Source organism: Natrix helvetica (assembly GCF_964273705.1).
Source record: "Natrix helvetica genome assembly, chromosome: 2".
Lineage (NCBI taxonomy): Eukaryota > Metazoa > Chordata > Lepidosauria > Squamata > Natricidae > Natrix > Natrix helvetica.
In genome coordinates, this window is record NC_138552.1 from 29,043,431 (window position 1) to 29,061,156 (window position 17,726).

Consider the following 17,726-nt stretch of genomic DNA (forward strand, 5'->3'; position numbering starts at 1 on the left):
CAACCTCTGCCAGCTTTGCCAATTGTGACATTCAGCAACTTCCAAAAGACCACAGTGGAAAAAGCAAAACAAAAAAACAGATTTCATCACAAATTGAAAACCACTTAGTTTTGTAAGGATTACTGGGATATGCATATAAAAAAGAGTTGAGCATTCAAAAGCACTCTTGTACTTAGGATGTTTAGGCTGCTAGGATAATTACTTAGCTAGTCCAAATGACATAATTCTTGTAGAAAAGTAAATCCAATTGCAAACTTCAGCTGGACTAGAATGCTCAAATTGTTATGGCTACCCATCAATCTATCAATGCAGGGATGGGTTTCAAACTATTTTACTACAGGTTCTGTGGGTGTGGCCTATTTTTGTGGCCGAGGTTTGGTGGTCATGTGACCAGGTGGTCATGGCCAACTTATAAAATGTGGTGAAACTCACATAATACTCTTACTTAGCAAGAGTTTGGGCTCAATTGAGGTCATAAGTTCTCTTTCTTTCTTGCATCTCTCTCTCCCTCTTTTTTTCTCTTTGTTTCCTTTTTTCTATTTCTCTCTTTTTCTCTCTTACTCTTTCTTTCTTTGTCTCTCTCTTTCTCTCTCTCTCTCTCCCTTCCTTTCTCTGTCTTTCTTTTTTCTTTGTCTCCCTCTTTTTCTCTCTCCCCCTTCCTTCCTCTTCCTTCCTCTTCCTTTCTCTCTCTCTCTCTCTCAACACACACACACACACACACACACACACACACACACACACCTGGTATGGGCACATAAATGGAGTACTACCCAAGCATTAAGAAATGGAAGACAGCCTTATCTCTGCAGATGGTGATTTCATACTGATCTAATGATTTTCCACTCAAAGTCTTTAAGTATTTGTTGTTTTGTTATTGCACTGTATATACATTGTACATAATGCAAGTTAATTCAAAGGTCAAACAATAGAAAAACTGACCTGGGGAACTGCAAGTGTCACTACAGTGGTGCCCTTTATATATATATAAAGGGCACCACTGTAGTGACACTTGCAGTTCTGATCAGAGAAGCTATTGAGATAGAAAAACGACCACACAGCATGAATAAACGAGATGATACCTCCCGCCTACCAGCCATTTGGAAACCCGCCCTCACTGACAAACGAGTCCCTAACACAAAGAATGATACCAGACCCACACTCACGAAAACCACACAGGATGTCACTATCACACATCCACGCAAAAATCAAGCCCAAACCCACACCGATAATGACCACAAACCAGAAGCCGGACCACAAACCAGAAGCCAGACCACAGCTGCATTATTAGCCACTTTAAACCCCTCAGATCCATACATTAAGCAAACTGATGCCCACCACGGAGATGTGGCACGACCACAAACGCGAAGCCAAACAACAGTAAAGCAGCTCACCAGCTCAAATCCCTCTGCAACTCAGACTAACACAAGCACAACCAGGCCCCCACCCAAACAGAACACGCCCCATCCAATCAGAGCACAGCCAAACTCCCATCCAATCAGAACACAGCCAAGCCCCCTACCAATCAGAATACACCTCCACCCAATCAGAATGCAGCCAAGCTCCCACCCAATCAGCACAAACCCCCACTGGCAGTTAAAAGGAGGAACCGGCTGAGATCTCACATTGCTCCTGGAAGCACCAAGCCAGAAGCACCAAGCCGGAAGCACCAGCCTGAAGATGATGAATGAGACTTCATCGAAACGTCGTGAAGATACTTCCAATTCTACGCGGGAGAAAACCCGAACAACCAAAGACATACATACATACATACATACATACATACATACATACATACATATATATATAGCACCATATATATGTATTTGTGTTACAACCCCTGGTATGCCCAAATATGGGAGGGAGCTATTTATCAGCACAAATACAACACACACACACACACACACAGAGGTCTTCTTCATGATGGTATGGCAGTAGAAGAGAAATATAATTCAATGTTACTTAAAATTTAGAAGTTAAATATTATCAGTGATCTAGTAACTATATTAGACAATGATACTTTATTCACAAGAGGAATGGGAAAACTTGTTGAATTTAAGGTTGACTCAGCCTTCCATCCTTCTGAGGTTGGTAAAATGAGGATCCAGATTGTTGGGGGCAATATGCTGACTCTGTAAACCGCTTAGAGAGGGCTGTAAAGCACTGTGAAGTGGTATATAAGTCTTAAGTGCTATTGCTATTCTATTCCACCATTTCTTTGATATTAGTGTAATTCTTGTCCCATGGTGAGTTGTCCCACCGAAAATTGGCTTTGGTGATTTGAGCATAGCAAATTGGCCACAGCAAGTTGGCCATAGTCCAGTGATGGCTAACCTTTTCAGCCCCAAGTGCCAAAAAGGGAGCACATGCATGCGCTCGTCGGGCTCGCAAGCCAGAAGAGGAGGTGCTCAGGGAGCACGTGCCAAAAAAAATGAACATCCAGTTTCCAGCGCATCATGTGCACCAGCCAGCTTGTCTTCTGGTTTCTGGCATGCATGTATACGCAACAATCAGCTGCTCGACGTGCATGCTCACGCCAGAAAACCGAAGACCAGCTCTTCCAGTTTTCGGCACTGCCACATGCACAAAGGCCAGCTGATTGTCGTGCACGAATGCATGCCAAAAACCCGGAAGATGAATGGGCAATGGTGTGCATGCCAGGCAACATGGTTCCAAGTGCCACTTCAGGCATACGTGTCATAGTTTCACCATCATGGTCCTAGACCTATTTACAAGTGTCTTCATTCATGACCGTATTACTCCACTAGGCAATCTACCTTTCTCCCCTATCAGAAAAGTTGTTTATCAGCAACAGTAAGACTACTACACTGTAAAGCCACATCAAATTCATTTTCTATTTCCTATCAGGAAACAATGGCTACAGTCTTGTTTCTCTGTTCTGCTTCTAATATGATATATGTCTTCCCTTGCTTGTAGAGACTATTTGAAGAAAACTAGCCTTTGTAAAATATTGGTTGACATTCTTAAAATTTAATAAACGATAAATTAAATTAAATTAAAAGAGAAAGCTCTTTAGAGCTATTTTGGATAATTAAAATCGATGACAAATTTTTAATTACCCCCAAATCCTGATGCTGGGCTAAAAACCACTTTTCATCAATAAAAGCAGTAGCATTTTTTAAAGAAGAGAGGGACAGTTTAGAATAGTGGTTAATGACTTTGGTTGGGAAATGAGTTCCAGTCTTCCCTTATGCACATAATACAACAGTTGACTTTTCTCCAGTTTTACACCAGACTTTGCACTCTCAACCCAGCACATTTCATAGTATTATTTTTATGGGGAAAACAGGAGGTGGGAGTATTATGTATGCAACACTGAACTGTACAAGTAAAAGGTATCAATCTAATAAATAAATAAAAATTTCAAAGAACACTTCGGCATCAAATTGCTAAAGTAGAATGTAAATTCTATTCATTTACATCTTAAGTGAAACAAGGGACAGATGTCAACTTTAGCATAGCAAAGTTAGATAGATGCTGCTATGATAAAGAATTATCAGAGAGAACTTGTCTGGAATACATTTGAGGTTTGCACCAAAGTATCACATGCAGATGGACCTTCTGTACTTTTGATCCCACTGTTTACTTCCCCCCCTCTTCCTTCAGCCTTTGAAATAAGGATATTTAACCAACAAATATACTTTGGAAGGAAGGAAATAAATCTTTAATATCAGTAAATAAACATGACATAATGTGGCTTACATAAAACCTAAAATTACTAGTAAATGACCAAGTAGGCATGTGCTAATTTCATCTGGAACACTAAAGCTACATCCAAGGAAAAGTTTAAATGTGAAATCAGAAAAGTCACTCTACCTACCTACCTACCTACCTACCTACCTACCTACCTACCCAAAGTTCAGTTGAGAGTTATGTGGAACATGAAAGATACAATGTCCAAGTAAAATGTAGGTTTTATTTAGAAACAAATTCTAGGTAGGCTAATTCCAATTTAATATGCATTGGACTGCAACTTCATGACAAAGGAAAAAAGACTTCTTAAATATTCACAGCTAAACATTGCATGTGAATGGTTGAAGATAAAGTGAATATTTGTTTTTCAAAAAAGGAAACAGAAAAAGCAGCTCTGAATCAGAAAAAGATCTACAATTGCTTCTTCTCTACTCTACTAAACTGCCTTTGCCCAAATGTTGACTTCTACAACTGCAAATATGTTTAGCAATCTTGAATATACAATTTAAAGAAAAGCAATGTGCATCCTAACCTGCCTTCTTCAGCAACCTCCTATCAATTCTGCATTATTTTGCAGACCATGTAGTCTTTTTTGTTAATTCCCAATACAAGACCTAAAGTATTTTCTGGAGAGGTTCACTCTTTTATGTGTTTTATTTCTAATCAGAACCTTTAATCTTTGCCCTTGGCATAAGCGGTTCTGTGTCTCCATTTCCACCTCTAGATACTGAGAAATCAGATCTTTCTCCAGCAGCAATATGTAAGTGGTGGAGGATCAAATCACTAGTACTCATAAGTTTATCTGACTTACTCCCCCCCAAAAAAACAGAGAGATTTTAATGACTAAGAATGCTCTTGTTGTTTATACATATAATAAGAATGAGAGGTAAAGACAGTTCTATTAACTTGTTCATAGTCTTGGCTTCTCAGTGGTTTGTTGTGGAAAAAAAAGAGTTTGCACTTTAGTAGTAGGTACGACAACTGAGTTTCCAGTAGCTGACTGAATCTGTGGAACTCTTGGAAATATAATTGTGGCTGAGTCAAATGTATCATAACTACAAAATGGGCAAATATTTGTTTTCTTTCTTTGATCAAAAAGATGATTGTACAATTATAGTCAGGCAATCAAAGATCAATGTTTTTGGCAAACTAATACTTCCAAGATTTCCTTCTCTCCATCCAAAATGTTCATAATTGTAGAAAGGCCTGCCTGTGATGACATTTACAACAGCATTATAAGCAATGTTCCTTTCAGAGCAGTATTCCTGGACAAGAGAACAGAAGCCAGATGAAAGAATCACAACATTCTGGGAAATGTGAAATTATTTCAGACTTTTTAAAAAAATAGCTTGGAAATGAGACACAATTGAAACAACAGTTTCTCAATACTGATATGAAAGTATCTTTCCCAAGGTTATAAACCCCCAATTCAATCTTCCCCCATGTCCCTTGCAATCATGATTTCTCTTCCTTCCCATCATTGGGAAGACAGACATGGCTTGCCTAATCTAAAAGTGAGCCCAAGGCTAAGAGCTCCAATCTGAGAATTGGTATTACAAGTTTCTTTTTGGAAGGGAATTTTCTCTCTTGCCCATTTTGCCACCATCCTAAGTTGCATGCTTTGCTCCAGGCATAAAGGCCACTTTATGTTGATAGCATTGTTTTGAGATCTTTATGATTCCAGTTTAATTTAAAAGGAGTCAAAAACTTTAAGTCAATCCTAAAATCAACTTCCTTTTGACTGCATATACTATACAGAATAAATAACATGAAGCACATTGAGTCTACAATTTCCAAGAAAACATTCCACTGAGTCTACATGAAAAAGTGACAACAAAATCTCATCACCACTATTGCCATTCAAATATATTCAAGCAACCAGAAACTAAAAATATAGCCAACTCAATTAAGTGCACAGCAAGGCAAGACACACCCACATTTGCATTAAGGGGGTTTCTTTACAGCTACATATTCCTATAAAACATCCAAAGGAAGAAACTACAAGCAGGCAGGTAGGGTTTTATTTTGTCTACCAGCAGTTTTTATTTATTTATTATTGCAGCTGTGTTACTGGCAAAAAGACAAATTCTAACATTACATTAATATTTTTTTTAAAATTCTATGTCTGGATTTTAAGATTAGTGTCAGAAACGTGCAGAAAGAAATGGATTATGAAAACAGTTCTTTCTTAAACAAAGATCCTACTTTTGTCACATTTTTATTTCAGTTTAATTTTCCAAACCGATTAAACGGTTAAATACTTTAATATTTATTTTTCACATGTGAGAGAATGCATTAAAAAAAAGAAAGACATTTAACTATTGTGTTACAACCATTAGTTTTCTTCTTTTTCAAAAATATTCTTCAAAATTTGAAATCTAATCTTAAGATCAAACATGCAATCTTTTACTTTACTGTTATTTTTTAACTTTTTATTGCATTAATTTTAGAATAATTTCATTGCTCCTTCAGCTAATGTTTCGATAAGATCTGTAAGCAAGTATAATTAAGAAAGCAAGAAAGGAGGGAAAAAGAAAATGCTAAAATATAATCCTGCTTCAGTATCACGCAGTTCTGAGAGGGAACAGTATACTGTACATTTTCAATTCTTAGTACTATTTTAATGGTGTAAAATAAAATAGTGGAAAAATAAGGATTTACTAAATTCAGTCTCAAATGTTCTTGCCACATGCATCAAGGTGAATTATTCTATACACTCCAACAGAACCTTTGTAGCATCATATGTTTATAAAGTGCTTCTAATAAGCAGCTATTTAACCCAATACCTTAACAATTCTTTTTTTCTAAACTTAAAAAAATAAATGTACTAATTTAACTATCAAAGAAAAAAAAAGGACAGGACAGCAATCATTATTAAACATTCATTGGAATCTTACCTGGATCCAAAATTCAGGTGCAAAAAACTTTGGCCATATTTCATGCTGCAAGGAGCTCACAGTCATCTTATTCAAAATTTATATCCTTTCTGTTTTAATGACTAAGCCTCCAAAAGACATATAGGCTCTGAGTAATCATAAAAGTATTTTGTAGGAGTAATTGTACTATCATTCTCCAACAAAACTTTATGTTGTAACTGAAGGAGAAAGAAATCAGTTCAAATGAATCATTTAAATGCCCCCTAAAAGTTGCATTCAATTATGTTGGATCTGAAGCAGTCAAGCAAATTTTTGCTGATATGCACATGGACACAGCTTTTTTCAGGTACTTTCTAGCTCCTTAAAGAGAGCTATACTAGCTTGCCTATACTCCAAAATGGAAACCTCAACCTCATCTCTTCTTGTTGCTATGGCCACGCCATACGTCAGACCTGCACTTTTTTCCCTCAGACCTGTTTATGACAGGCCTAGGTGCTTCCTATTATGGTGCCTGCATCAGCACGGCATGCGATTTGTCAGTAATGAGAGCCCGCAGCAGCCACTGAAGTGATCAGCATGCAGCAGAGGAGAGAGATGCTGAGGAATTTGAGCATGCTCTTTACAACTCTGCATAGAATGGCAATTTTAAGAATTGTTGAGCGGTTGTAGTACCTGGGGTTTTGCCAGGAGTTGCCTTTTGTTAGTAGTAAGGGAAAGTTTAAATACCTCTGGTAAAAGGATGGTTATGAGTAGCCAAGCTGATTGACCTCGATGTATTTTAACATCGCTTGCTGTCATTCCAGTCTTGGAACAGCAGCTTGGTGTGCAGTTTTATTACTCATTCTTTTGTGGATATTGGATTTTAAACTTTGGAATGCATTGCTTTTCTTCTGTCTGGAGCACAAGAATCTGTTTTGCTTCTCTTGCGGACTTGATGGGAATGTACCCCAAGGGATATGGAAGACATAAGCCAGAAGGAAGTTATGTCAAGGTGGAGTGTTTATCCGCAAACAAAGTCAACCAACTAATGCAACATCAAGCCACCTTGCCAAATGACCTCACTTGTTCACTTGAGACAAGACTTAGCTCACATTATTTGGGCCCAGTCACTATAGATTTATAGATAACCCTAACAACGGCTTTCCCAGTTTCCAGAGAACTCCAACTATGTAAATTATTTGAGGAACAGAGGTTGTTACATCACTGCCCATGTTCGTATTGATCAGGGTTGCTGGTTTGCAGACATTCACAGATCTGTCAGCACCATCATAAGAATAAGCAGAAAATCACAATTCAGAAAGGAAGCTTTCTTTCTCATACTTGGACACACTTTTCAGAAACAAATGTGATTTATACAAGGAGAACACTGCACTATGCTGGAGGTTACTACCGAAGGAAATTTGAATCCTGTAAACATAAACACTTCAGAGAAAAATACAACAATATTCCCAGACTTAAGCTGAGGGCAGAGAGAAGCAGATTCCACTTTTATCCTAATTACTAACAGACGGAGAAAAATGTAGCTTCACATATAAGGCATCTGAATCCTGATATTCCTGTTTTATTATTTTTATTTTTTAAAAAAACAAATTTGCATTGTATGCTTAAATTTACAATCCTATCCTTGTCTTGACTGCAAGCCATTTAATAGGAACAGAATTTTGCAAGAGGCCCAGACACTGCTTTCTGTCAATAACTCTCCTGTATTTTTCAACCAGGTTTATAAAAAAAAATCCATGAAGGACAAGAAAAAAGAACACCTACAGAAAGTATTTAATCAATAGCACTTAGGAAGTTATTCAATCCATTCTAGGTACATCCTAAGTATCACTGAGTTCAACTGGACTTATTTCTATAAAGACATATAGGTCTGCACTGTTAGCCCATTCAAATCCATAGAATATACAGGTAGTCTTCAACTTACAACACTTCGTTTAATGACCGTTCCAAGTTACAACAGCACTAAAAAGGGAGTTATGACCATTTTTCATACTTACAACCGTTCCACCATCCTGATGGTCCTGTGATCGAATTTCAGATACTTGGCAGCTGACTCACAATTATGACGGTTGCAATGTCCTGAGGACACAAGATCCGGCCACACATACCCGGCTACCCGAGGTCAAACACAACCCTGATGTGGCGCTCAGTGAAATCAAGTTTGACACCCTTGCCTTGTTCTAGAGTTAAGCATACCTATGCAATCACAACAATATTTGAGAAAGATGCAGAATAATTTACTCAAGTTGTTTCTAGTGTAATTCTGGAGACTAAAACATATAAAGAATGGTTGCAGGAACTGGGTATGTCTAGTTTAATGAAAAGAAGGACTAGGGGTAACATGAAAGCAGTGTTCCGATATCTCAGGGGCTGCCACAAAGAAGAGGGAGTCAAGCTATTCTCCAAGGCACCTGAGGGCTTCCACCTAAGAAGCAGTGGGTGGAAACTAATCAAGGAGAGAAGCAACCTAGAACTAAGGAGAAATTTCCTGATAGTTAGAACAATTAACCAGTGGAACAACTTGCCTCCAGAAGTTGTGAATGATCTGACACTGGAAGTTTTTAAGATGATGTTGGATAACCATTTGTCTGAAGTGGTATAGGGTTTCCTGCCTAAGCAAGGGGTTGGACTAGAAGACCTCCAAGGTCCCTTCCAATACTATTCTATTTGGCATGATATAGAGTTTACATTTGAATCAATCGTGGTTTATATTCTAATAATAGGAGCACCGTGTAGTTTACATTCTAATAATTTCAAAAATATGAAGTTTGCTTAAAAGTGATTTTAAAAAAGAGCACGAGATTTATGATGCCATAACTCTGCCTCATTCCCAGGGATGGGGTGGGAGGGGAGAGAATTATTTTGCTTGTTAATTTATGCTTTCCTACGACTTCATCCATTCTCTAGGAAATAAATTGCCATATTTAACTTAAAAGAAAATTAACCTTGAAATATTGTTATTCTCTAAAATATATTTGACAGGAAAAATGTATGACTGAATTATTATATTTTCAGCAAATCTGAAAGAACCATTGGTGTTATCTCTCACCAAGCAAACAGGCATTCTAGGTGATGCTGATCTCTAGGCCTCACTCTTCAGGCTTCCTAATGTTGGTGTAAATGAGTCTATTCACCTTGCTGCTGGTTGGCCTTTGTTGTCCTTCCACCTTTTTCAGAATTATGAAATTCTTAAGGGATTTGAATAATGTGACTAAAATGTGATAATTTGATCTCGTTATTTTTTCCTCAATTGAGAATTTTGCATTGGTATGTTCTATGTTTGTTTTCTTCACTAACCATCGTATCCTCAGAAATCTTCTCTAACACTAAAATTCAAAAGCATCAATTCTCTTACTATCCCAGTTAGTGGGACTAATTTTAAGTAAAGAATTGGATCATTAATATTCTTCATTGCAATTGGCTATCTTCCAATCTGAAAGAACCTTACCATTTTATTACCAATTATTTGGGGGAAAATATTCTTTTCAGTAAATACGAGGTGGGAAGAATGAAATATTATACACTAGAGTTGATTAAGGACAGAGTAGATACATTAATACAGCAAACAAGTTAAGGAAAGTGAATATTCAGAAAAATTGTTCCCTTAATTTACCCCCATTCCTCATCCTTGCATTGTGATAAACTTGTTAGGGTCAGTTTCCAATCCTATAGGGTGTATACATGCACCAGATCCAAAACAAATTTCCTCTATATAGAATGTGCCATCCTACTCAAATATGCTTAGAAACAAACACAGAATGCTTACTTTTAACACATTTTAGTAGATCATGTCCTGTGACTTTGATTTATGGACTAGAATGAGGTGGCTGAATGGAGTCACCGAAGCAGTACGTGTAAGCTTAAATGGACTCCAGAGAATGGTAGAGGACAGGAAGGCCTGGAGGAACGTTATCCATAAGGTCACGATGGGGTCAGACAAAACTTCACAACTAACAACAACATAAATTGGGCTTCAGTCCTTTCAAGTGTGATTAAGACTGTAGCCCTACTGGAACATTAGATTCCATGAATTTTCTTCATTATGTATGTACTTAATTAGTCAAAGTTGAGCAGAAATGAGGCGAAACTTTTTTTTCAGTTTAGTCACCAATAACCAAAAAATTACAAAATGCATTTTTGCTACCATGTCAAGCATATGACTACATAGAAAAAAAGATACGTGACTTTTTGCTCGTGGATGTGGAAGCAGAGATGAGATAAAATGATGTGAACTCAGCAGATTAATGGCAGAAAAGCAGATTTGCTTTTATGATTAGATCTATGCAAAAACCAATAATAAACCAAGCTATAGTGAGAACTTTAAACAGTATGAAAGAAGTCAACAGCAACTAATTTTTGTATTGTTGCCAATAAAATTATAAGAAATGATATGGAAGTCATCAGGAATCAAGCTTGACCTGGGGATTTTATCTTGTAAAAGCAATTCATGACGGCATATAGGAATGCCAAAAATCCCTGAAAGGTTTACCATATGTATGACTGATTCATAGATTTATGTATAGCTGTCTTGTAGTACCCTTGTGATACTGCTTATAGGAATGATTGGAATATCCTTGCAAGTGAATGATATTAAGAACATTTTTTATTTCCAGGGAGCCAAATGTTTCCACTTCCTACTCCTACAAGTCAGTTCTAGCTCAAATCAAATGGGCTCTGATACACAAGCTACTGCTATTACTATCTGTTTTCTTCTCTCTATAAACTCTATTGCACTACTGAGGTAATGGATCCTCAACATCAGCAACTATCTGTTTGCCAGGATCATTGTTCAATAGTTAAACTGTATGGAAGTGTCTAAAAATTAAATAAGCTCTTACACAGGAAAAGTTTGTAACATGTTTCTTTACTACTCTATCCTTGTTTCCACAAATCCTTCCTACAAGGGAGAACAATACCTAGCCATCCCACCTAGACTCATCTCCATGGTTACCTGAGAAAAAGGCTGTTGTGTACTCCGGCAGTACCTAAAGCAAGTAGACACTCCTTCTCCTGCATTGTAGAACAAAGACTAAACATTCTTGTATCTCATGCCAAAGCATAAAAAAGAAAAGGTGTGTAGAAGGAGACATGTTAAATATAATTTTTGTGTACACATGAATAAATATTTGTCTTTACTACTTTGTTTTATTCCTTCCTGCAAGCTATAGATACGTTATCCATAAGGCAATGTCTAGGCTAGGATCTAACCATGCTCCATTTATTCAAGTTAATTTCACCCATAGGTAATTAACTCTACCAATACAGTGTACTATGAACAATGAGCCAAATCATACGCCACAAAAAGAGGCAGAAACAGTTCCAGAAGTATAATCCAGTCTCATGAAGAAATGAATTTCCTATCCCACTTTTTGTGATCAAGGTAGAGTCAAATTGTTAAACAGAAGCAAATTATTCAAAATCCCCAAAAGCACTTTGATATTTGAATATCTGGATGAAAAAAAATCGAGACAACTGTCAGGTAGAAGTTCCTCATGTTCTGTCAGATGTCAACTCTTATAATTGAGAATCTAAGGCATAATGCTTCTGAAGAACATCAACTGGGAAGAATATATTCTAAGATCAAAGATGGAAGAAAAATGCATTCTTAAATTGGGAATTCTTGAAAAAAATCCATGCCAATCTGAGTTAGTCATTGATCCTCGCCTGAATGGATCAATGATATGTCTCAGCAGTGTCCAATTTATAATACTCAGAAATATCTTTTTTTTTAAAAAAAATGTAAATATATCTCATTACTATTGGCTTTTTCGCCCAAGAATGGCACCCCCCCCCCAATCCATTAATATGTAACCAATAAAAAAGCAAGAGTGATTGAATTACTAGACATTATATAAGAGCACAGTCATATAATCAGCTGCAGATGTTATGGGCTGCACTATTACTTTTTTTATTTTAAATGGTCAACAGCAGAGAGCATCAATCTGCTTTGCCACTGGACCAACATTTATTAAACCAATAAATACATTTTTTCATGATTTTATTTTATGCAATGGTTGTTATATAAGAAATCAGATTAAGAAAATCATTTTAATCATATGTGACATTATATTTCCTCTCTAATTGGAACAGTTTAATCTATTATAACAATGGAAAAATACATCATAGTGTTTAAGGATTGTAATAAATGATCTGTGAAATTGCTTGAATTGTGGCACGTGCAAACATTACTTGGTCCGTGGAAATTGGTCACTATGTCATTGTGTATATATATATATGCAATTTCAGCCTAGCAGTGTTCAGATACAACATGGGGATAGATTTGTATAATATATTTAATGTGATTCTTGAATTAACTGAGTTTCTGAGTCTGTGCAATATATTCAATAACAACATGGAATATGTACTTTGCACATTATGCTAAGATATACACACACAGCTAATCAAGGTTAAAACCCAAGTGCACAAATAGTTATTATGTCTTTTACTGAGTTAGTTAAACATTGTGTGTGTGTGTGTGTGTGTGTGTGTGTGTGTGTATTTGTGTACAGAGGAACAGAGAAGAATGTGAGTTGAATTATTTCTTCTTCTTCTCCTAGCATATGTGCATCTCTTTAACTTCCTTTCCAATGAAAAAGCAGTAGTTAAAATCTTTGAGGGGAAAACCCTTAACCAAAATAATATTTTCATATAAACTGCCTCTAGCTCCGATTCTTGCCAATGCAGATATGGACAAGAACTCCTTTTCACATGCCTGAAACATGGATCTGACTATGACATTATCAGAAGTTGATGTCTACCAGTTCCTCTATAATTTTCCCCATCTCCCCTCAATTACTTATGGGTATACAGAATATTACTTCTTGAAATGAACAATCTGAATCTCTTAAATCCTGTTAAGTAATCTCATTGCCAGCATACAGTGGCAAAGAGAATTTTACTAGGGTATATATATAGTTAGTACTTAAATTCGGATAAAGAAGAGAACTATGGGACAGAAGAGTCTAGTAGGATGAAGGCAGTTGACATTTAGCCCCCCCCCCACCTTCCCCATATATTTCTGCCTTGAGAATGACAGATATACTAAAAATCTGTATGTTATTAGTCTATTAATATACTAAAGTGATACAACAGGTGTGTTCTGCTAAGAAGAAGCCAAATGTGAATCTCTGACTTACGGACTTTTTTAAAACAAAAAGTTCAAAGTTACAATATTGCTGAAATAACTCTGGTCCTTGCCCTTATGACTACTGCACAACCTCTGTGGTCACATGATTGCAATTCAGGCATTTGGCAACTGACTTGCATTTATGATCGGTTGCAATGTCCTGTAGTAATTTGATTGCAATTTGTGACCTTTTTGCCCATTTCAATGAAAAAAGTGCCCATTCCGAAGAATGGGTTCACATTTATGACTGCGGGGCTTACTTAATAGTTGCAGATAGGCCTAAAAATGATAAAATTGGGTTCGACTCAAGTTACAACCACAGTGACATGTGACAGAAATTCCGATCCTAAATTGGAGATAGGTTGAGGACTACCTTATATGTTTATAAACATATGAATTTGCAAGATTTTTCTCATTTATAGTTAAATTATCAAAAAAGACGGCTAAGCATGATTGCCTAATGGTTTTAAAGTAAGTGTACTGCACTAATTAAATCTTGCTTTTGTGGAATATCAGATATACCAAGAGGAGTAATAAAGCTTAAAAAACAGTGTCAAAGAAGTTCTAATTTTATCAAATATTTATTGTTTCTAGGAGTACAGGCAGTCCTTGATTTACAACAGTTCGTTTTGTGACCGTTCAAATTTACAACAGCACTGAAGAAAGTGACTTATGACCATTGTCACATGATCAAAATTCTGACAAGCAAAGTCAATGGAGAAGCCAAACTCACTTAAAAAAGCTTAACAACTGCAGTGATTCACTTAATAACTGCTGCAAGAAAGGTTATAAAATGGGGCAAAATTCACCTAACAAATGTCTCACTTAGCAACAAAAAATTTGGGACTCAATTGTGGTCGTAAGTTGAGGATTGCCTGTACATACAATGTCTTCCTTGCAACTATAGCACAATTCTTCATTGTGAGATATGAATATTTTTATAGGCATATCGTTTTTCAATGTTAAAGGAAGGAATGTATGGATATGCATGATAATTGTTCCCCTAATGTGTTAGTACTATTACTTTACCAGTACATCTGGGAATTTCAAATTGCCCTGGGCATTACACATGCAAATTGCTAAATACTGACGGTCTCTACCCAATAAATTACATCAACACTATAGCATGGCTAGGCAGACTCAGCTGGCTTAAAACTAAGGAGAAACAAGCATTTATTATTTCATGATTTCTGCAAGTAGGTTAAAAGGCTGGAAGGAAACCCAGCTTATACTTAACAAACTGACGTCAATAGATTACAGCAATCCTCTCCCCTATGCAAGCTTTTCTGCCCTAGAGCTAGTCAAACACTCAACTAATCTCCACCTGTGAAACGCCAGCCAAGACTGAGAATTAAGGCTAGAAGATAATTTCCTCAGAAAGGATGATTTATCAAAATAACTCTAGTTAGCTACTTAGATGTTAATTGCATTTACATGGCTTTGTTTTACAACTCAAAAGCGCTCTTGTTACTTTGATGATTAAAAGGTATCACAAAGTATCTGATTTACATGTGCGTGAATACATATGCATTTATGACAATGTACTATGTCACACAGTGTGAATAAACCATGTACAGCATTGTTCCTGGGATTACAAAACGCCTATTTAGGATTATTTGGAACAAGCATCTTTATCTACTCCATATATCTTGGAAAGAAACTTTGTGGCAGCACTCTTTGGTATACAAAGAAAACAGAAACCTTTGAGCAAGGAGATCGTTTTAAAAAAAAAGGCAGAAATCAGTTTTTCAGAGGACGAACGATTTTAAAAATTAGTGTTCATGCCCAAGAACATCTACTTAGATTATACAATGTCAAAGAAACTCTGCAGTCACCAGCACTGACGCAAAGGCTTCCTGAGCTACGGTAATTTCTGGCTACAATCTTGAAACACAACTCAGTACAACGTAAAGTAAAACATAGCTGAAAGTTAGTATACATAGGACTGCTAGCTAGGGTAGACGGCACACAGAATTTAATTACTAATGAAGAAATTGAAACAGAGTCATTCTTATTTTAAGGAATAAGATAAAACCAACCATTGTGTGCCCGCAGTGTAAATTTTCACTGCTGATGTAAAGGATGGCATCATTCAATCTGACCTTCAAAGTGACTATGGCAACTCAGCTCATTGTATTCTTAAGGGAAACTTTGGCTGGATGGTGCTATTTATGAAGTGACAGGAAAAGTGGATCCTTTATGGAATGTTTCTTTTACTTAGCGCCATTGAAGAGTCTTCAAATACTATTTACCATCATAATTCCAGTGCCACTCTAATATTATGTTAGATAAAATTTTAGTCCCCCAACTAAAGAAGCAGTCTGCTATCCATAAAAGTTTGTTGTATTATACTTATGGTATTTTTATTGTTCCTAGAATATTTTCTTACCTTACCACATACGACAAAAAAACCCTTCTTACTATCCTTAAGTACTTAATTAAGCCTATTACATTATAAGAGATGTAACACAAATATGAGTAACGGTCAACTACTAATGGCTAAAGGGCAGAGGCGACTAAAATTAGACCAGTTGTTCATATTCTTGCACTTAGTGTGCATACACAAATGTTGTGCTATTTGTACTCCATTTTTACTTGCAAATAATCATTTTTCTGCTGCTAACATTAGTGATATTCAAGACTTCACAAATTTTGTTTTTAAGCAAATTATAAATGTTCCCCTAAAAATGTAAAGTCATAAATGCAAATAAAAAGCCGTCTCAAAAATAGATGTGTTATAGAGGAACATTAACCAAATTGTGATGACTCAGTAAAAAAAATGTATATTGTCTGAAAAATCAACATTTGCTATCATACAATTGATCTAAGTAAATGCAGAATCAAAGCATCCTGAAAGTTTTGCCATGCAAGAATTTGATACAACTGTAGTTAACAGAATGGAGTAGTTAAATGCCCAGAAGTACAGAGAGAAATTATCATGACTATATTACATTAAGTTCTTAGTATTAAAGAGTAGTGCTTGATCCTCTAATTAGATGTGATCTGACAAACAGGCATACAGAGATAAACTAAAACACAAGCAGAAGAATAATGAAAAACAGGTGACAACCACTACCTCTTGAAATGCTAAAACATTTTAATGTAACAGAAAGTTGCCATCTAAACAGAGGTGGCGATGGGTATTTTCTGTGAGTACTGAGTGGGCATGCAGAGAAAGGTCTTCCTGGGATGGTTGGACATCATGATAAGTTGTAAATTGATTATTTTGGCTTAACATCTTAAATTAGAAACAGTGGTTTCTAATCAGCACATTTACTGTTGCCTTTCCAAGTGCAAAAGCTACAGAAACAACTTATTTCATCTGTCATCTATCTAAAACACATGTATGTTCAATTTATACTAATGTGTCTCCAGTGGACACATGGTCTTTCTTGCTTTATTCTTTTACAGGGGATTTACAAAAAGTATGATCATATCCCCTCTACTTACTAAGTTACACTGACATTTATAATACAAACCTATGGCCTTTTTAGATATAAAGGTTGCGAAACCATGCAGCCATTTGTCCTTTTAGCTTTTAAATTGGCAGCACATAGAAAAGAATTTTTGCACAACCTTTAAATAGCATACCAAACTTTAGATTTTAATATAATTTATTTTGAGCACCCACCCCTCCTGATCTTCTTTCTCTCTTACTTTGCAGAACAAGCTGTAGTGGACAAAATGACAGTTTCCAAATCTGCACTGCTTTTCAAGTTTGCCCTCCAATTCATCCATAGTTGGTGTCATAATCTAGTGTTTAATACAGCTAGGATTGTTGCAAAGTTTTGCATTCTGATATGTGCTTCCCTAGGATCAATTCTTTATGGAGTTTCAACTGAATTTGCTTCCAAGCAAATATGGAATGATAAACTTTACCAGGAGGTAAGAAACCACTTTCAGCCCAATTTTATGCATCATTTACAAGGGAAGCTGCAGAAGTGGACAATAATTGCTGTGAGGATGGCTGACCGAAGGAGCTTTTTTTTTTTAAATCGAGATCTGATGAATCC

The 17,726-nt window shown here is 36.4% G+C and overlaps 1 protein-coding gene across 12 annotated transcripts in view; it reads right to left on the reverse strand.

Moving 5' to 3' along the window:
• Positions 1-17,726, reverse strand: part of PDE4D (phosphodiesterase 4D) — an 821,955-nt gene that overhangs the window by 47,199 nt on the left and 757,030 nt on the right. The gene's annotated exons all lie outside the window — the stretch shown is intronic.